This window comes from Mustela nivalis (assembly GCF_964662115.1).
Source record: "Mustela nivalis genome assembly, chromosome: 7".
NCBI classification, from domain to species: Eukaryota; Metazoa; Chordata; class Mammalia; order Carnivora; family Mustelidae; genus Mustela; species Mustela nivalis.
Window position 1 is genome coordinate 145500082 of NC_139026.1, and position 22261 is coordinate 145522342.

The following is a 22261-nucleotide window of genomic DNA, read 5'->3' on the forward strand; positions in this document are numbered from 1 at the left end:
CACTCCCCCTGGTGGGAAGGAATTAAGAAGCAGACCAATAGAAATCATCACTCTAACAGACACACCCCATATATTACAGTGACCTCCCTAGTCCATAATTTTCTAGTCTGTTTTAGGTCCTAAGCTGGTATGTCCTATGCTTCCTATGGAGAAGAATGTTATTTCCATGAAGATCATCAAGACCTGGCCACTTCATAGTTTTTTAAACACAGACAAACATCTTTTTACAATGTAAGGTTCACACACAAATCCTCCCATCACAGATTTACATGGAGTTTATCATGTCCCACTGTTAGTATGAAGCCCATCTTTACTATTAACTGAACTGGTGTCACTCTGGCATATTTTTAGGATCAGCTTTGTCCACTGGGTCTCCAGATTGAGATTTTTGCATCTTCAGTATTAATGTCCTCACAGTTGGATAAGTTCTTGTGTTTCTTACCCTTATTAAATAAGCCTATGTGTTTGGGTTAAATCCAAAGTCAAATACTTAATTGCCCCAGCATTACATTTAGAATTTCTCTATTCCTCTACCAACATCATCAACCTGGGGACTCCTCCAAAATCCTGCATCTACCACCAGGAAAGACTAACACCTCAACCGTCTCTGGTTCAGGCATCACAAGTCATATGAATGGAGCCCAACGTTTTGATGGACTCTTTGTTTCACTTCACAGCATGCTGACTGTTTTTACCTTTATTTTGAACTTCCTTTGGATCAAGATATTTTGGATAAAGTCAAAAAGGTCACATTTGACAAATGTCTGTACCTAGAAGGTAAGTGAATACAGGTTTGAGTTAGGTAAATTTGGAATAAAAGGGAAATGTGTAAAAGTTCTACACAGGATGTAAAATACGCAAATCACAAACTCTGATTGTCTACTATACCCTCAAGGACAATGGGCAGAACTATCAACTACACTTGATTGGATTGGTATTATTATACACAAACTCAGTCTGCTAGATCTTTTGGTTTTCTCCCAATCCAGGCAAATCTTTAAGAGTCATTTGGAAAACATATGCTTAAGAATGATACTATGGCATTTTTAAGATAAAAATGTTAATATTAGAATGTCTGGCTGTGTTGTTGAATCACCAATGAACAAAACTGACAAATATGCCAAGGTCTTTAATGACCAGGGGATTAGCCAAGAGTATAAAGACTGCCCTGTGAACAGAGTTAGGCTTTCTCAGACAGGGAAACAGAGGTGGTCCACAATCGAGGGGCATCGAGATAACCCACCCAACACTCAGCATCTTGTGTCCCTGACCAGGAGCCTTCTTCATAGCCCATACTGTTCCTATGAAGCACTTGAGATAGGACCAACATACAAAAAGGTGTACATATTTAATGCATACAACTTGGGGAGTTTGGGAAGAAGTGTACACCTGTGGAAGATCACAATTGACACTGCGAACATGGATTATCACTTCCAAATATTGCCTCCCAACCTCTTTATTATTGTAAGAACACTTTACAGAGGATCTACCCTTGTCACCTAGTATAATGTCCTCCAGGTCCATCCATGTTGTCTCCAATGACAAGATTTCCTTTCGTATGGCTGAAGTTCCACATTTCCATCTATTCATCCATCGCTGGACACTAGGTATCTCTGACTTGGCTACTGTGAACATGTTGCAATGAACATGGGGGTATAGATCTCGAAGATCCAGATTTCATTTCCTTTAGGTACTCAGGATTAAAATTACTGGATTATGGTATCTCTACTTTCAATCTTCTGAGGGCCCTTCACACAGTGGCTGCACCACTGTGCATTCCCACCAATAGTGCACAGGTGCTCCCCTTTCTCCACATCTTCACGGACTTTCCGTAACAGCCGTTCTAACAACTTTGAGGTAGTATCTTGCTGTGGTTTTGATCTGCATTTCCCACATTAGTGGTGCTTTCTTATACCTGTTGGTTGCTGTAGGTCTTCTTTGGGAAAAAATGTTTGAGACCTAAAGTTCTTTGCCCATTTAAAAGTCATTTTCTATTGTGTTGTGGGAGTTTTTTATGCACTTCAGATGTTAAGATGGTTTTGTCAGGTGGTTTGCAAATATTTTCTTCCACTACTGCTCTTTGATGAAGCAGATGGTGGAAGCACTTGGACACATGACCACTTGAATGGGTGCTTTCACTCGTGTACCAAAATTGGAACCTTGTCTACTGTGCAAGAGACTCCTGACATGGACCTCTCATTTTTGAAACATGGGGCAGTGAACGAAACACAAAGGGAATTTTTTTTCTCACATCGTCCTCCTCAAAAGTACGCCTACAAGGATGAGACAAATGGCCAGACCATAAAACCAGTATCTGTAAAACCACGATGGGCTGAAAGAGACATTGGCCAGAAGGCTGTCTATGAATCACTTCAAATGGGGCTCAGATTCAAGAGCTAGGTTTTGGGTACCATTGGTTCTTATTTAGAATATCATCCCTTTGTTTTATCCTGTCTGGTGGGTAGGGGTGTGTGTGTGCGTGCGTGTGCACATGTGTGCGTGGGTTTTTTTATTTTTATTTTTATTTTTGGTAAATGTTCTTTTAAACTGTTTGATTGTGTTATTTCTCATTTTAAGTATCTTTTTATTATGTTTATTGCTGACTTACGGGAATAGTTCTCAGAAGCTAGTTTTAGAAGTGCAGCTCTGATTTATATTGTGGGCAAAATAGAACAGCAGATGAGGGGTCTTCTCTACTACTTTAGCCTTGTTCCAGGTACGTTTTACTTGCTTACTGCCTGTGAGTGTGTCTGAACTATGAGAGAACATATTTTTTTTTAATTTTTTCAATTTATTTTCAGAAAAACAGTATTATTTTTTCACCACACCCAGTGCTCCATGCAATCCGTGCCCTCTATAATACCCACCACCTGGTACCCCAACCTCCCACACCTCCGCCACTTCAGTCCCCTCAGATTGTTTTTCAGAGTCCATAGTCTCTCATGATTCACCTCCCCTTCCAATTTACCCCAACCCCCTTCTCCTCTCTAACACCCCTTGTCCTCCATGCTATTTGTTATGCTCCACAAATAAGTGAAACCATATGATAATTGACTCTCTCTGCTTGACTTATTTCACTCAGCATAATCTCTTCCAGAACATATTTTATATAGGTAAATACCTGTGGTAGTACATAGGAAATAGTAAAAATAGTAAATAAACATAAAAATAAGAATAGTAAAAATTATGCTCCTGGATTGGAAGAATAAATATTGTGAAAATGTCTATGCTACCTAAAGCAATCTACACATTTAATGCAATTCCTATCAAAGTACCATCCATCTTTTTCAAAGAAATGGAACAAATAATGCTAAAATTTATATGGAACCAGAAAAGACCTCGAATAGCCAAAGGGATATTGAAAAAGAAAGCCAACGTTGGTGGCATCACAATTCCGGACTTCAAGCTCTATTACAAAGCTGTCATCATCAAGACAGCATGGTACTGGACAAAAACAGACCCATAGATCAATGGAACAGAATAGAGAGCCCAGAAATAGACCCTCAACTCTATGGTCAACTCATCTTCGACAAAGCAGGAAAGAATGTCCAATGGAAAAAAGACAGCCTCTTCAATAAATGGTGCTGGGAAAACTGGACAGCCACATGTAGAAAAATGAAATTGGACCATTTCCTTACACCACACACAAAAATAGACTCAAAATGGATGAAGGACCTCAATGTGCGAAAGGAATCCATCAAAATCCTTGAGGAGAACACAGGCAGCAACCTCTTCGACCTCTGCCGCAGCAACATCTTCCTAGGAACAACGCAAAAGGCAAGGGAAGCAAGGGAAAAAATGAACTATTGGGATTTCATCAAGATCAAAAGCTTTTGCACAGCAAAGGAAACAGTTAACAAAATCAAAAGACAACTGACAGAATGGGAGAAGATATTTGCAAACGACATATCAGATAAAGGACTAGTGTCCAGAATCTATAAAGAACTTAGCAAACTCAACACCCAAAGAACAAATAATCCAATCAAGAAATGGGCAGAGGACATGAACAGACATTTCTGCAAAGAAGACATCCAGATGGCCAACAGACACATGAAAAAGTGCTCCATATCACTCGGCATCAGGGAAATACAAATCAAAACCACAATGAGATATCACCTCACACCAGTCAGAATGGCTAAAATCAATAAGTCAGGAAATGACAGATGCTGGCGAGGATGTGGAGAAAGGGGAACCCTCCTACATTGTTGGTGGGAATGCAAGCTGGTGCAGCCACTCTGGAAAACAGCATGGAGGTTCCTCAAAATGTTGCAAATAGAACTGCCCTATGACCCAGCAATTGCACTATTGGGCATTTACCCTAAAGATACAAATGTAGTGATCCAAAGGGGCACATGCACCCGAATGTTTATAGCAGCAATGTCCACAATAGCCAAACTATGGAAAGAACCTAGATGTCCATCAACAGATGAATGGATCAAGAAGATGTGGTATATATACACAATGGAATACTATGCAGCCATCAAAAGAAATGAAATCTTGCCATTTGCGACAACATGGATGGAACTAGAGCGAATCTTGCTTAGCGAAATAAGTCAAGCAGAGAAAGACTACTATCATATGATCTCCCTGATATGAGGAAGTGGTGATGCAACATGGAGGCTTAAGTGGGTAGGAGAAGAATAAATGAAACAAGATGGGATTGGGAGGGAGACAAACCATAAGTGACTCTTAATCTCACAAAACAAACTGAGGGTTGCTGGGGGGAGGGGGTTTGGGAGAAGAGGGTGGGATTATGGACATTGGGGAGGGTATGTGCTTTGGTGAGTGCTGTGAAGTGTGTAAACCTGGTGATTCACAGACCTGTACCCCTGGGGATAAAAATATATGTTTATAAAAAATAAAAATTAAAAAGAAAAAAAAGAAAAAAAAAAAAGAATAGTAAAAATTGTTTTAACAAACATTCACACATGAAATTTTACTTTGTGCACAGGTATAGTTTTAGTGATGACTAGAAAATGTGTAGTATCTAAAAATGCAGAGTCAATATTTCCTCAAAAAAGACCTCTGAAAAAATTTTTGAAGAAATGTGCATGACTTTTATCATACATTATCTTTAAAGAGATTTTAAACATCTATATGTGAAGACAAAGAAATTAAATCTTAAGTTTTATGAATAAAAAGGCTTAAAATTCTTTTGCTTTTAGATTAGTAACTCACATTTGAAATTAAATACTTTTTTCAAATGCTTTTTATAAATCGACTGAGATAATTTTTTTTTCTATTTAACTTACGTCTAAGATTCAGAAGTATCAGGGCATGCTCCCACCTGTCTTGTTCATAGGTTTCATTTTCAAAGATACAGGATTGACTTTCCAACCACTGCACTAAGAATTTCATACTCATTAATAGGGAGAGGTCTGTGGTCTTAAAATTCAAATTATCCGTTGTACTATCTAACCGCAACAACACGCATATGGAACCCCACACTGCATACATGCATATATACCCCACACATGCATGTAGCCTACCTAAACCTGTCCCAGAGGGACACACAGTCTTCTAGGTAGTCATAATGTTCTCTTCACGCTCCAGGAAACACCAATGCCCTGCTCAACAAATTAGTTCACAAGTATCAAAATTTTCTGTCAACCCAACTATACATTATGCTCAGGACAGGGTTTTTGGGGGTCTTTTGTTTTTTAATATTCTTCTTCTTTAGACTCCTTAGTTGGAGTACATTTTAAAAATGTAATTTCTGGAAACAGGAATTTCTTTCCCAAATAGGAGTGTCTCACTTCATCTAGCTTGTTACAGATGTGCCCATAGCTGTGTACAGACGAGTTCATTACTGCGAATCGGAACACAGCCCAGGGAGCGCACCGAGAGTGGTGGAAGATCCTTCTTTCTTGGCTCCGTGTCTGGAGCTTCCTCTCTTCTTTTCCGTTCTTCCCTCATTTTTAATCCCTGTGCCAGCAGCACACTACTTAGCGACTGTGTTCTAATCGCTCAAACCGTTCTTATGGTCTTTTCAGCATTTTCAGATGAATTCTGTTCCTATTTTCTAACACCTAATATTCGGGGTTGCTGGGTCAGTTCCATTGCCCAAAGTGTCATTGGATTTGTACGTCTTAGGCTTTAGAGAGGGTTGATACGAATAACGCTCAATGTTCTCCACTGGGAAAACTGTGTCTGTCCACCAAGGTCGGATGTTCCCTCCCCGCCCCCCAGACTCTGTGTCCCAGGAAGCCGAGACAACACCTCACCTTCCTGGACACAGTTTCCTTATTTCCTCAGCACAGAGAGGGCACGAGCATCTGGGAGTTCAGTGACGGAAGGAAGTGTGACGGACAAGGGTAACCTTCAGCTCCCGTAACAGAAGAGCAAACATGCGGCTTAAGGCTTTGCCAGGGTCACAGACTGGAGCCCAGCAGAGTGCAGACAATCCACCGTCTCCAAGTGTCGGCGTTCAGACCATACGGCACCTTACAGGTCGGTGCTCCCATCTCCTGTGAATCACACTGAGCAGTGGCTTGTGAGAAAAATACTCAAGGGCCAGAAGACACCACCAACTGACCTTTCCAACATCAGCGTGTCCCGTCACATGGACAGTCTTCCTTCCACTGATTTGATCGGCTGCCCCGCCAAGGGTTAATAAGCAGCAAGCAATTTCTCCCCACACGAAAGCAGTAATTATCTTGAACAAACACGGGAGCTCCAGGACACCTACCAAGAAGAGCCCTTGATAGGCTGGAGAGGTCCTGAAAGGGGCGGGAGTTCTGCCAGATGCGCTTTTGAGTGGCCTCCCCCAGCGGTTAATCAGACCACACACCGCGGAGGGTGGCAGGGGAGATGCGGGGGTGAGGCCCCGAGTGGCAACGCCGTCAGCAGGGAAAGACGGTACCTTCCTCGCACACCACACGGAGGACCAGACCACAGCCCAGCGCTGAGAATGACAGGTCTGCATCCACTCCTTGACCTGCACGGTCACCTTAAACCCCGACACGCAGGCTCTGCAGGTGCAGACACCAGGTTCTGGCCACAGGAAGCGGACCATTGGGCTACTTATCATCAGACAAAAACAATGAAGAGTTAACAAAAAGACAATAGTACAGTTTTGTGTGGTTTTTTTTTTTTTTTTTTTGAATACCTCATCTTTCACAGACGATAAAACTGAATCAATTGACAGTGACTGGAAGCTTAAAATGACCCTATGTCTATATTTAAGATAAATATATATATAAGACGGGCCCCTGGGTGGCTCCGTCAGTGAAGCGTCTGCCTTCGGCTCAGGTCGTGATCTCAGGGTCCTGGGATCGAGCCCAGCATGGGACTCTCTGCTCAGCGGGGCTCTGCTTCTTCCTCTTCTTCTATGCCTCTCCCTCTGCTTGTGGTCTCTCTCAAACGGATAAAATCTTTAAAAACATGTATATGTGTATGTATCATATATAAAACAGAAAATAAAAATATTTATATATGTAAATATAAAAGAAATGAAATGGTCTCTCTGAAGGATCCTCATTTTTTTTGTATTCCCATGACACATGCTCAAATCATTCATTTCTGGCCTTGATTCCTGCCCCTACATGCAGGCTGTACGCTGTTTAACATCAAACACCATACACAGCATCCGTGTGTTTTCAGGATTCAGCCAACTTTTCATTTCCCCCAGATCCTCCCCAAAAGAGAGGAATATTACCATTTGGGGTATTTTCAACTTTTTAGAGTAAACCTATATTTAACTACTTTTTTCAGTATCTATCGGTACTATCTATTGACTGTTTTGTAGGATGAGGACATGAACGCCCTGTTTCTAGAAGAGCTCATGAAAACTGCGTCCCTGCTAGTCGTCACTCTCCTGTTATGGGATATTATCACATCTCCATGCACAGAAACCCCCTGGATAACCTGACAAGGAAAAACTGTTGGTAATAAAAAGAACATTTTTAATTAGGGTGAGTTTTCTGGTTTTGCCATATCTGAATTGAACAAAAATTTGATAATTTTTGAAATTTAATTGCAAAACAAGCATCTTCAGCTACCGCACTCCATCAGAACAATAACCGGGATTTAAATTGAGAGCTGTTCCCAGAGATTCCTATTTTCTGTCTCCGTTTTCCTGTTGCTGAATCGTTCCGCTTAATGCTTCTTTGTATATTAAAAACTAGGCTATCGAAATATAATGCCAATTTAAGGTACAACAATTATTTATATTAGCGTTACTGGAAGAAAAAAAAATATGATGTGGTAAATTAATCTTTGTGCAGCAAAGTACTTCTTAAAATAGGTTTTCAACACGCATGGTAATGAACTATTGCTATCTCGGCTGAACAGACATCTTGAAATAACTATGCCCAAAGTTGTTTAAAATCCGTTCCCGAAAATTTCAGTTTCAGCAATGCAAGGAAGAGGATTGCTCACTTAGAACACCCACCGCCACCTGCCCTTCCTCCACGGCTCCCCCGAATTCCCTGCTCAGTGTGGGGATGCATGAATCAGCTGTGACTTTTACGTGCCTTGCTCTGACCTTCCCATGATAATCATAATAATGTCTGGCTGCCGAGGATCAATCAGCCTTCATAAAGGCAGCAGCCTTCAGATTAATCTCCTATTATTAATTTCACAAGTTAAAAAGACAAGTCCGACAGACAGGATTGCTTTCACTGCTGTGTGCTCCCCTAAAATTATTTCCTGTGGGCCATAAACAAACAAATTTCCAATTTGGTGAGGCTATAAATGTGCAGGCTTCATAAAAATTAATTTAAATGGATGCGACGGAGTTTGGGATTGTAGAGATTAGGGGCACGCCTGTCATCGTAATTGCCAGCTCAGCCCCCCGTCCCTCGGGGACGCCGCAGCTGCCCCGGCAGGGCTCGCCACTGCCTGCTTCTCCCATCAGATTCCCACCTGCCACGTGTCCTCCGGTACCGCTTCCATCCTCCGCCTTTTAGCCTTAATTACCACTCCCGGTCTCCCTTGACAACCAAATTAGAAGGTACATGCGACAACTCCGTAATCATCCTCATCATCATCATCACACTTTACAAATCACAAACTACTCGGCTCGAAACCCGGGCTAACCTTGTCAAGGCTGGGTGTCTCCCGGTAACTAGATTTTCTATGGACCGCTTCAGCAATGGAAGATAAGAAACACAATTCTATAATCTCCTATTGATTTTTTTCTTTTCTGTCCCCGTTACTATTATGTACAATCACCTGAGCAGTTTTTAGGTGGTTGAAGACGGAAGTGGAAAATTTACAGAGATTCACCTGGAGCAATACGTTTTAACTCCTGGGGGAGTACAGGTAACTTCTGTTGGGCTTGGGTGGGGAGCAGGGGGTCGAAGCCATGGCCATTTGTGTGGTCTGTATGCGAAGACTTGTGATTTCTCATGGAGCCTTCTGAGCCTATGTATGGACTTGGCTTGTTGTGGGACTGCGTGAAGGTCGGAGGATCCGCTGAGCTCCGCTGTGTCTGTAAATATGAATAATTCAACCCCAGTATCTTTACACATACCCCACACTCTAGTTCTGAGGCTGCATCCTCATAAGAACAGATAACTTCTGGGACGCCTGGGGGCTTAGTCGGTAAAGCCTCTGCCTTCGGCTCAGGTCATGATCTCAGGGTCCTGGGATCGAGTCCTGCGTTGGGCTCCCTGCTCAGCGGGGAGCCTGCTTCCCCCTCTCCTGCTCTGTTTGTTCTGTCAAATAAAATCTTCGAACAAAAAAAAAAAACAAAACAAAACAGATAATTTCTCCTCGCATGTATTTTCCAACATTTGTAAATTTTCCATTACAGTTTCTAGTATTTTGGTTTTGAGATACATAACTGGAACCCTCATATCTTCCCTCGTGAACCCTGTGCATGAAGATCCATTTCTGTCTTCACTGGGGCCTTTGTGGAGTCCCAGGATCGTCTCGACGAAACCGACATTTCCCCTCCATTGCTTTTTTGGGCTTTCTCTCCGTTTTTCTCCTTAATTTCTGCTCCTCCATTCATCCTGTCTGTGGATTCGTGGGTAGATCAACAGAATCTGGACTTTTAGAAGATTAACTCAGATCTTACGGACATCTTGCATAATTTATAGCAAGCCTTCCAGCCTCTGAGTGGAGATGTCTGAGGAAATATGTCTAAAGTATTTTTTAGCTTCTCACGGGGCTTCACAAATCAAAGATCTCCTCCATACCTAAATATAACTACAGAGCTGGGCTTCTCCCCCAGATGTAAAGTACGGCCGTTTATTTTTATAATGCTTTGGGATGCGTGCAATATCACTTATTCATATATTTGCAGTCGTGCCCAGGCCTGGCTGAATTTTTCATTTTTAGTACAGATATCGATCATCACAAGGTAGAAGTGGAGAGAAGCTTCTGAGACGGAAGGGTGTTTTCCAGACCTGCTTTGTCAGGAAGCCAGCAGACAGGGAAGCGTGATTCAGTGGGGATGTATGTATCCCTCCAGAAGAGATTTACGAGGCGTTGAAGGGATTCAGTTCAGTCCGAAGATAAGAAATACAAACCAAACAGTCCCGTCAAGCGTTATTAGGGTGGGCTGCAGTAATGATCCTGTGAGCGAAGATCATCCCAATAGTTCGCCTGACATAACCGACCATTTGGAATGAAAGACGGGCAACGGGACGGTTGACTGTGGCTGGGGACGTCGAGGGCAGGCGGAGCAGGCGTGTGCGGCAGCGTTCCCGCAGGCCCGGGGAGCCCGCAAGACGGCCCAAGTCCAGGCCGCGAGCCTGTGATTGCTGCGCTGCCCGCATCGGTCGGGATAACAAGCGCGGGGCTGAGGCCAGGGAGCCAAGGCGGTGCGTGGCGCAGGCTTGTTTTTTTTTAAGCAGTTTATTGAACTGTCTACATGGTCTCCGGCGATTCCGGCTCTCATCCTTGGAAATTGGAGGAGCCTTGGGGGAGTGAGAATGCGATGAGACCTTGACGGACGAGGCGTCCCTGGCGTCGAGATGGTCCATGCGGAGAAAGCACACACAGTCCCGGTCAAAAAGCGTCCAAAGAGATTAAAAGTTAAAGCAGCACTCTTGAGTGACGGACTGGCACACGCTCTGAGAGTGAAGGGGCCTTTAGAAATAGCCCCGTCGTGACTTGAGCGTCACAAGCACGACTCCAGGGCCGCTGGAGGGGTGCACGGGACGAAGGAAGGACTTGTCCCCACATCCCGGCCTCACATCAGACAGGACCCTCTCCAGGAACATTCAGATGTCAACGTAAGTCTCCCTAACAGCTTACAAATTATACTCTACTGCCCACACTCTGTAGTGATGAAGTTCCTGGCTGTCCAGTGAAAATAAGAGATTTCCCTGTAGACATAGTTAATATCAAGATGGGTTTTTAAGGACACACGGCTGTCCTACCCAGCAGCTCAGCTGGTAGGAAAAGCAGGGAGGCCTTTGACATTTTGGATGGCCAAATACCGTGACTGTTGGGTGGTTCAAGCAGCCGCAGATCAAAGATTCTCTCCTGTACCTGAATATGTGGCTTCCTCAGGCTCAGGCCCAGGTGCACGAGGTGGCGGCAGACAGACAGACAGAACACGGCGACCGCAGCCCTCCCCTGGATGCAAGCACGAGCTTCACCGCGCTCTAGCCGGGGAGCCCCGGGGCCTGCCACCTGGCTGTGCGGGTTTCCTCCTCCACACAACAGATCGTTCCGGCTCTCCTGCGGCGGCACAAGGAGTCCACAAGTCAGAGCTTGGAGAGCGCTCAGGATCTTGCTCGCACCGCGGGACATGGAACGTGGGAAGTCCTTGAGGACCACGTCCAAACAGCCACATCGACACCGGTTGTAGGGCACTGGAGACCATTCAGTCCCAGAAATGCTTAACTGGCCCTCATTTCTACGGAACAGGACGTGGAATTTCTCTTTCCAGATGGCCGAGGAGGGGGCGGGGGAACTGTCCCAATGTGGCGGTTTATTTTGCGCATAAAAATTGGAAACTCACAAATGTGGGTGACCCGAGCCCCCGCAGAGACGGGCGCTCAGACTCCCCCTCCTCACAGAACGCTGTGACCCGTCGCGCACCAGCAGGCCTCTCAGAGCTGACACAGCTGCTGCTCCCCCACCGCCGGCCGAAAGGACGTCCACACAGGGGCCCCTGGGCGCCGCAGTCGGTGAAGTGTCTGTCCTCGGCTCTGGCCATGACCTCAGGGTTCTGGGATCGAGTCCCATGTGGCTGCTCTGCTCCGTGCTGGGGGAGGGTCTGCTTCTCTCTCTCTCAAATAAAATCTTTTAAAATGTCCATGCACAGCTTTGCAATTATTGAAAGGAGTTAAATCTATTTTTGAAATTCCAAACTATGACCTGAAAGGAGTTACTGAAAGCCCCGCACAAGGTTCGAGGAGTTACAAGCCCCTCCTCGGGTCTGCGCTGGAGCCCACCGGACGCGCAAGCACGTGCTGCTCACGTCCAAGTGCGGATCTGCTCGGACTCAAACCGCAGGCAAGTTCGTCATCACGATTCCTGAGTAACCATTGGGACTGAGACTCCTCCAATCCGATGCTTCAGGCAGAGAGATGGGCAGCAGGAAGCAGAGGCCAGGACCCTCTGATGGGGCCAGGAGAGCCCCAACAATGGCATGACGCTCCCTGGCTGTCTTCGGGCAGGAGCGCAGAACACGAACCACTGCCCAGAAATTCATAGTGTCCGCGCCGGGAGCCCGGGTCTCCGTTTTAAAGGAAATCTGAAAGGGATACCATGAAGCTAATGGATTTTAAACTATAGGGAACTTTTTTCCCTTCTAAAACAATGGCCACTTCCGAGGCCTTGGCAGGGGCTGCATAGCATATGCATCAGCCGGCATTTCGTGGTACCTGCTGAAGTCACATGACTGAGTTCTTACTGGTGACAGCCGTACGGCCCACAGCTGCATTTAAGACTCCCTGCACCACTTTCCCTTATAGGGGGCTTTTGAGGGTCCCAGCTGGGGGACCTGAGTCAGTAAGGAATTGAGCTCAGGGTCAGGGGGTTTTGTCTGAGAAGGGGGTTAGGCTAAGGGAGTCTGGGTAGGGACAAGGCTAGGTCATGCATGGCAGTCTGCGTATCATATGCTCACTGCCAATCTTCCCGAGATTCCACGGGGCAGGACCCCGGGGAGATTTTGCAACAGGTGTGGATCCTGCGGCCCAGGCCAGGTGTGCGCTCACAGAGAAACAAGGTTTGCAGCAAGAGATGGAGAAGCCAACGCATGAACTCATGCCCCAGTCCCATAGCTCTAAAATGGGTCCTTGACAGATTTTTTTCCAAAGGAACCGTCCAGGAACAGTCACAGCACATTAGCAACACCAGTGACCTGACACTTCATGTAATAGTAAGAGAACCTTCTGCCAACGGTTTTGACAGTTGCTCACTGTGTAGAAAACCCTGCACATGTAGAGCCAGTGGTGAGCACAGTCCACTGTGGAGGACGGAGACTCGTGTCCATGATCACGAGGACTTCTCAGCTTCACAGTGTTTGGGTGCTCAGGGCGACGTCCCATGCCTGATCCCAAATATACTCACTCTCCCGAATAATTCTAGTTTTATTATTTTTCTAAGAGCCTGCCCCGTTTACAGTGTTCTGTCTCCATAAGAACTGGACCCAACCTTGAGAAATTCCTGGTGATTTAAAACACAGGTAGTATACAGTTACTTGAAAACCACGGTGTAGTCCTAGGGTTGGCAGGCGCCGGCCTGCGAAGCAAACCTGCTTCCCACCTGCATTCGCGAAGGGAGGGCTCCTGGAGCGCAGCTCACCATCCGCTGACGTGCCTGCAGCCGTGTCCTCTCCTCGGTGACAGAGCTGAGCCCTTGGGGCAGAGACTGACCCCTGCAGAGCCCAGACCGCTTCCCGTTTGGGCAGTTTTCCCAGAAACCTTGCTCACCTCCATGACAGCAGAGGACACGGTCAACACCTTCGTAAGGGCCCTCGCCTCTGGGAAGGTGGCATGCTGAGAGTCCGCTAAGGTTTTTTAACACGTTTAAATGGTTAAATGTTTAAAATAAGCACTGCACTTTAAATAGTCATGCCTCGTTATACCTCAGATTTCTTTAAAGAGAAAAACAAGCCAATACAGGAGCATGTATTTAAAGCAGGAACTTTGTTTTTCAGAGAGAAAAAGGGTTTTCCCCTAAATGTACATTAGGACCCTTATATTGCTGCTAGCTGTGGACCAGTTAATCTCATGCTGCCTTAGACTGAAAGGTCTTTGATTTCCAATGCATATGGATTTTTTGTCCAATAAAATAATTTTATGGATTAAAATTCACTTTGTGTCTTTTAGATCCAGCATGAAGTCACACATGGATATTACACAATAATAAGCCTTTCTTAGGTCCACCTCAGAAATAGGATACACCTCAGGGTTCTATGGTATTACAACAACACATCGTTAACTGCAATCCTAAAGTGTTTAAGTGTCTCTGACTCCTAAAGTTCCCAGCCAAGTGTCCCTGCTGGTTTGTTCGAGAGAAACCGAGCATTCTCCATGAGCGAAACATGCGTAAGCGTCAGACAACATGGCCCGGGGTCCACACACACTCCTGCGTGCGGCCGTCCTAAGGTTTTCCTTTATTGTTCTTGGAAATAGAGAAAAAGATCCCTCCAAAGTGTGTCCCTAATTACTCTGCGCCAGGCTTTCCTTGCGTTCCAAATGTTTTAATAAAGGGTTGCTTCTGTCTGACGGAAGCAGCTTTTGCACCTGATACTGAAGCTGTAATTAACACAGAAAAAGAACAGCCCTGCCGTCAAGGGTAAAAAGCAGCATATGGGGGAAAACACTTTTATCACCTTGAGGTTTGGTGACATGGGAAGTAATGTTTTTTCAGAGCCATTCGCGCCCCGTCAGGGCACAGAGGACAGTTTTCGCCAGCCCGCCTGCCACGTGTGCCATCCGGCGTTCATCCCAGGAGCTCGCAAGCGCGGTGGTTTGCGGACGATCCGATCAGTCCTCTCAGGGCGATGAGCCCTTTCACAGCTGCTCACACACCCTGGGCGTTCGCTGAAGCGGGGTTTGGCCTCACAGGAAGTAGTCTGGGTCGAGGAAAACCATTCAAGCTTTTCTGAATCGACCCGGAGACACCTGTTCTGACCTGCGGTCAGAAGACTTCTAGAAGCTCTTCCTAATTCATGCCCTCACGGGGCAGGTCATCTCAGGATCCCATAATAAACGGCTCATCTACCTTCCCCGGGAGGAGCCCAGACTGGGCCATGCACTAGGACCATACGGCAACTCAGGATCAAGAATGTGCCTTTACTCCACGGAAATTATCTCTGGAGACTTCTGATCCTGGCCCACAGTGGGTCAGAACACAGGTACGATTATACAGGCCTGCACTCAAGCTCCGGGGAGCAGCCAGTAGAGGATTTACTAAGAAACAAGACGTTCGGTGTTTCTGAAGAATGCTTTGAACTCTGGAGAAAAAGGCAAAGTCGGAGGACCCTAAGCTCACTTCATCCCATGGTTGCACCGAAGTAACAAATCAGGGTAAATAAACCGGAAAACCACGTGAAGACGGCAGAAGAGACCGCGCGCAGCGACAAGTAGAGAAGGGACCACACGGATGAGCACAGGAGAGCAGACATGGTGGGGAGCCTCGTGGTCCAGGGATGCTCCGTGGGAGGGGCTCGGCAGGCTCCCGGAGGGGAGCGGAGCGGACACTGCTCGCCAGGCACCAGGAGTCCGCACTGGGAGGAGCAATCTCCACTCACTCTTGGCTTTGAAAACCAGAGGCGGGGTGGGGGGTGGGGGGTCACCTCAGGAGTCCTTACAGTCCTTGGGGCTTGACACCTGGAGTTGTAAAAGTCAGTAGGCTCTGCTCTGGGAGAGCCAGATAGTGGTAGGAGTATAGAGAGGAGTATACCCCCAGGAGTATAGAGAGATTTGTCTGCTAACCTCGGAGTGTGTGCTGGAGGTCAGCGATCTTTGGGAGGCTTCTCCAAGACCCGAAGAGCTGGCAGCATTCTCCTTCCCCACGCCCCAGCGTAGACCCACTGACACCTGCATGGACCAGCTCAGGGCAGGTACTCCCCACCCAGCGACCAGCACACCCTCCTCTCCTAACCCTTGCTAACCCCGCTCCCCCGCCCCTGTGCTCTGCTGTGGACCCGCCCCTCCGAGCCAGCCCACCTCGGTCCCCAGCGGCAGCATGGGCCTTGCGGGGGCCCTCCCCGGACTCAGCCCCCCAGCACTGCAGGAGTCGTCCCCACAGTCTGCATTCAGTCACCTCCCGCAACAGAGTCACACAAGTCTGGCTGACACCATGCACTCTGCCCTCGTGATCTCCTGGGGACCTGACCCCCGCATCCCCCAACATGCCCTCTGCAGGAGTCCATCCAAAGCTGTGCCACAAGCCAGACTGTGTGCAAGCAAGGACCAGCACCGCTCTGAAGTGACTCGAGCCTTGAGCGGGGTTGGGGGGGTGAGGGTTGGGGGGGCACATCACCACACACACCAGTCCACCCGCAGCCCCAGCAGTGGGCTGGAGGCAGACATCTGGTTAAAACTTAGTATCCAAGACATACAAAGAACTTATGGGAGAAAACTTCGACATTTCTCCAGAGACAGGAATAGATGGTCCGCATCACTCATCGGGGAAATGCAAATCAAAACTACAAGGAGATGCCACCTCACACCTGTCAGAACAGTGAAAACAAGAGACGAGTGTTAGTGAGGATGCAGAGAAAGGGGAACCCTCCTGCACTGTTGGTGGGAAGGCAAGCTGGTGCAGCCGCTCTGGAGAACAGTGTACGGAGGTTCCTCAAGAAGTCGAAAATGGAGTTGTCCTATGACCCAGCAGGTGCCCTACTGGGTATTTACCCCCAAAATCTAAAAACACCAATTCAAAGGGACACCTGCCCCTGTCTGTTCATCTCAGCATTACTTGCAATAACTGAACTATGGAAGCAACCCAGCTGCCCACCAACAGATGAACAAATACATATATAATTTTTATCAGACATGCACACTTGTAGATATTACAAATATGAACATGTACATATACACATATATGTGTATAGCATATATATGTATGCATACATGCATATACTGTATATATGTTTATAATATATACATGTGTACATATATTATACATATATATTATACATGTATATGCATTATAGAAGATATTTATGCATATACATATATTGTATATACACATGCATATGTAATAAACATATATCCTTATGTATATACATATATAATGCATATATAGTATATATTATGTATATGTGTATGTGCATTTGAATGTACACGTGTACATTCATATGTACATGTGCATGTATGTATATAGGTGTATATACATGTGTATGTTATATATAACATACACATATAACATACGTGTATATATAATATATAACATACACGTGTATATATTATCTATGCATGTGCATATATACATATATATGTACATATATATTATGTATGTGCTATATTATGCATCTATGTATAATATAAAAATACATGTATATAATATACAATATGTATTACAGATACTGTATACATGTTTATATATACGTATATACTATATACTCTGTACAACATGTGTTTATACAATACATATGTATATATGAATTATACATAACAGATATGCCCATGATACACGTTTGCATGTTATGTATGTATATAATGGAATACTATTCGGCCATTAAAGGAATGAAATCTTGCCATTTGCAATGACACGTGTGAATCTAGAGGGTACAATTAAGTGAAAGAGGTTAGAGAAAGAAATACCATGGCTTCAGTTACGTAGAATTAACAAAAAAGACTCTTAACTATAGACAACAAACAGGTAGTTGTCAGAGGGGCGATGGTGGGGCAGAGGACAGGTGGAGTAGGTTAGGGGACGAAGACCTTGGGGAACGTGGAGTGATGTGTACAGCTGTTGACCCGCTGTATTGTACTCCGGAATCAAAACACAGTAACATGGGAATGCAAAACAAATTATAGAAAATGAAAAGAAATACCTTGAAGGACAATTCGTATTCACTGCCGAAGTTAATGTAGGTCCGCCTTTTCACAACTAAGAACCACAGGAATTGGTTTAAGGCGGTTCTTTCAAATATGCTGCTATAAAACATACTATAACTATCATTTCAAGTAGAAATATTTCCAATTCTGGACTGTCCTCTGAATTCCTACCTTGTGAAACAAGAATGTTCCCTCTTGGTAATACTGAATAAACATTTAGCTTATGCTGTGAACACGTAATGCGACCTGGAAATCGTTCTGGAATGAAGTTTTGCTCTACTATTTCCTGGTCATCAGTAACACTTCATTCACTTTGCTTAGGGGCAGTAAGGGAAAAATCTCCCTGTAGACAGTAATGATGAATCAAGGACTAAAAACACAGAACAAAATTACATCTTAACATGGGCCAGGTCTCCCAGAGCATCAGGATCACGCGTGAAATTAACCAGAGTTCTAACGCCGAAGATGCCAACAGACATCCCTCTGTAAACTGTCAGAGAACAGTGCTTTTTAAATTTTAATTATTTACATTAATTTCAATGCACATGGTCCCAGAGCAAGAGCTGCAGGTTTTCCTCCAACGTAGGGACAGAGAACATCCCCATGCGGGTCTATCCAGCTCTTCCATGGGTCCAGCACCCATGCAAGATGGCGCATGTGCAGTCTTCATGCAGTCTTTCCAAAATGTAAAATGTCATTGTAGATTTTCCCTTAACAGAACTCCAGCTGGCCTGTTTCCAGGTGGTTTCACGTGTTCTCCCTGAGTGTCTTCTGATAAGCTTCAGCCTTGCAACATGGAGCTAAGTAATTTTGCCCGAGGACAGTATCATGGCAGCATCTACCTTCAGCAGTGTTTCTCCCTCCAAGGGGCTGACGTGGAGAGAGGTCTTCAGAAGCTTGGCTCTTTCCATGCAGCCCTACATGGTGATACGGTTTGGGGCTGGCTTCCTCCATTATGGACGCAGACTCTGAGATCCTGGAGGACATTTAGATGGGCCTTGGGCTGAAGCACCATCTCTCATGTTGGTTTGCAAACTAGATCCCATGCAGGCAGGTTAGGGACAGATTGAAGAAACAGGCAGCCCTCTCCAGGCAGGTTTACTAGGCTGGGACACTTGCATAAGATGCTGTACTGGGCAGCAGCAAGAGTGCATCTGCATCTACATACCAGAACCTCAGATGATCCCATGGGAACCTTGGCAGGGTTCGGGCCCATGTACTACATCCATGTGGCCCTAACAGCACATCTCTCTCTCGAGGCTGCACCCTTGGACAGTTCTGGCCATGGGGGGCTGCAGGTCCTGCCAACAAACTCCAAAACGCCCCCACAGTGACCGGCTCCTACACTCACATGCCTGCCCCCTCCTCTTCGGTGATGGCGCTGTGCCATGGCAAGGGTCTCACTAGCTTGGAAAAGGCTCATTTGGCAGCTCTGGGCTCCATCAGAGGCAGACGGCCCGACAGCAACACAGGTACCCACAAGAGAAAACACACACCAGGATAGTGACTCCCAGAGAAAAGGAATTCCCTTCCCAGCAACAGCCCAGGATCCAAATCACGGCTGAGACCCCTTGGGCCGGAGGTCAGATTGTTCACAGTGCGTCCTCGGGTGCTTTACTAAGGATACAGCAGACTTCCCAGCTAGGAGCACATCGTGTTCTACCTGAACAGTACAGGTGCTCCTTCATGAGGCAGGGACCATGTCCAAACCTACCCTATTCTGGAGGACAGCTTTTAGCGACATTTCAGTGTTCAGAAATGACAGGCTTTGTCAGTGACCCCTCTGGCTTGCTGAGGATTGAATTAAGCATTTCCATGTGGGCTATGTCCTCCAGGTCAATGGGGGACAAATATGATGGCCAAATGATCATAGGAACAAAGTAGCACAATGTCCTCCCCTGGCCTTGTGGAGACGGACGCCGTCTGGCGGCTTTAGGAACAAACCACGTTGTGTGCACCATACGTGCTAGCTGGCGGGGGGGGGGGCAGGGGCGGGGGACACTGTGGGTTGTAAGGAGACTGGGGACAGCATGTGTCACACCTTGTCCCTCCTTCAATGGCGTGTGTTCCCTTCCGGCACAGGACATTTCCACGGGTCCAGTTTGCAGCAGGACGGTGGGATCTCCAGGGAGACCCAGTCATTCCCCCTCAACTGGGAGTGCGAAGTAAACCACCATCCCCGGGGACCTCTGCCTGCAAAAGCGGATGTCCTTCCCAGGGGGGATGGGGCTGCTTGTTCTCAGCCACACAGGTCAATCCACGGTTTCTTGCGATTTCCATACCGTTATGGTACTGGGTGCCTAGCAGGGGTCCCAGTCTGACCTGTGGGGCAACAGTCCTCATACTTGATCATTCAAATACACTGAAGCCTAAAGTGGTGGTTAGTTCACTCCGCCATCGTGGCTTTGCAGACCAGTACTTTGGTCTGTGGCTCGAGTGTCCCGTTTCCTTTCCACGGCCCCTGTGGGTTACAGGAAGTCGGAACGCCCATCCCTGTCCTGGTCGCAAGGCACACTTGCAGTCCTTCCTTGGAGAGAGGGGGGCGATGCACTCAATGTGCCAGTCCCTCGCTGGCTGGAGGGCCCAGGGAATGGTCCCCAACTGCAGGGGGCATTGCAGAGGACACCCGGACACTGTGTAGACACTGCACTTACCCAGTCCCTGTGCTTCAAGGGCAATCGGACACCCTTGGCAATGTGCCATCCCCCCGGGCGTTACGGTGGCGGCTCCTTCTATGCACCCAATCTGCCGCATCTACTCCAGGATCAGTAACTAGAGCTGGGACCCGAGCTAGGGCTTCAGCTCCCCAGTGCTAGATGGTAAGGGAAGTCAGTGCCTTAGAGCCAGGAGGTAGAAGGTAGTCAGGATGCCTCAGGCTCTTGCAGATGGACCCAGAGGTCTTTCCACACATGTTCTGGTCCCACAAGGGCTGATTCGCAATCACCCACCGCTCTGCGTCCCACTGTCCAGGACACAGGGTTCATCTCTTTCCAGCAGCCCTGCTGTCCCGCTCTGCAAGGGGCCGGCAGCCAGGGCTCGTGGGCGATCAGCAGCCAGCCCACTCCGAACTCCGCCCCCCGGCTGCTGTGCTGGCTGCCGTGGGAGAGAACCCACCCGGAGGGGTGCTGTCGAGCCACTAGGAGCTGGTGCGCTGTCGGGCCAGATGGGCTTTCCGTCCTCTACCAGAGCTGGGACCCAAGTCCCAGGGGCACGCCCTCCTTCTGTTGTCTCGGCCCCAGAGCCCGACTCCGACCTTCCCGAGTCCTAGACGCGTCCAGCGTAAATGGCAGCCCAGCTTAGGAGATGCCCAGAACTTTCATCCGTTTTCCTAGTACTTCTGCCTCCTGAAGGTGGCTGCTACTCCGACCCCGAGCCCCACATGGGCCCTCTCTCTGCCACGCAGCGTAAGGGACAGGAACACTGGGCCAAAGTCCTCCAAAGTCCCCAAACCCCTACAAAGCCCCGCACCACGCTCATGTCCTTAGGGGCTGGCTACGCTTGCACCTTAGTAGTCACAGCTTTTGGGACAGCAGGTGTCTCACCTGGCCAGCCGACACCTGAAGCCTTACAACAGTGCACATACCTCTGATGTCCCATGGCTCAAGCCCAGCTTTTCCCTCACAGATGCTCCAGCAAAGCTGCAGGGGGACCTGGGGCAAATCTTATCATTATATCATGTAATGGGTCCATTTCGCTGAGGCGCAGGAGAAGCAGGACGAGTCTGGGGCTACCGTACATGACATAGGGTGGGGCCTGCAGGTAGCCAAGGGCCGGGGGGGGGGGGATGGGGAGCTCTGGGAAGTACACTGCTGCCCTACCCACATGAAGGCAGCAGGCATCTCGAAGACGAAGCTATTCTGCAGGAACACTTTAGCAAAAGCATCAGAGTAAAAAACTGTAAAGGACAAAACTTAAAAATGCCCATAATTCAAGGTCTGGTAAGTTCATGATAATGTCATCAACATGGACACTTGGCTATTTCTGTGACACAGGACACAGCAAGAGAATGAGAATGAGGACTGGTAACCTATCAGGACATAGGTTTTTAAGGACTTCATGTAGGGAAAACCTAAGGGAAGTTGCGCATTTCTTATTGGACCATGCGTCTTCCAGGAGATGCGGAAGCATCTACCAGACAAGCTGCCCACCCACGCGGAGCTGGACGGCCAAGCCCGAGGCCCCCCCACCCAGAGGCCGCCTTCCCGAGACCACGTGCTGCTCACGGCCGGCTCACCCATTGCTGGTTCACACCCCGGCCCCACACGTGCAAGGCAGGGAGGTGCCGAGGCGGCGCTCCTCGTGGACAGGCGGCTGGTTGAACAGCAAGGAAAGCTACAGAC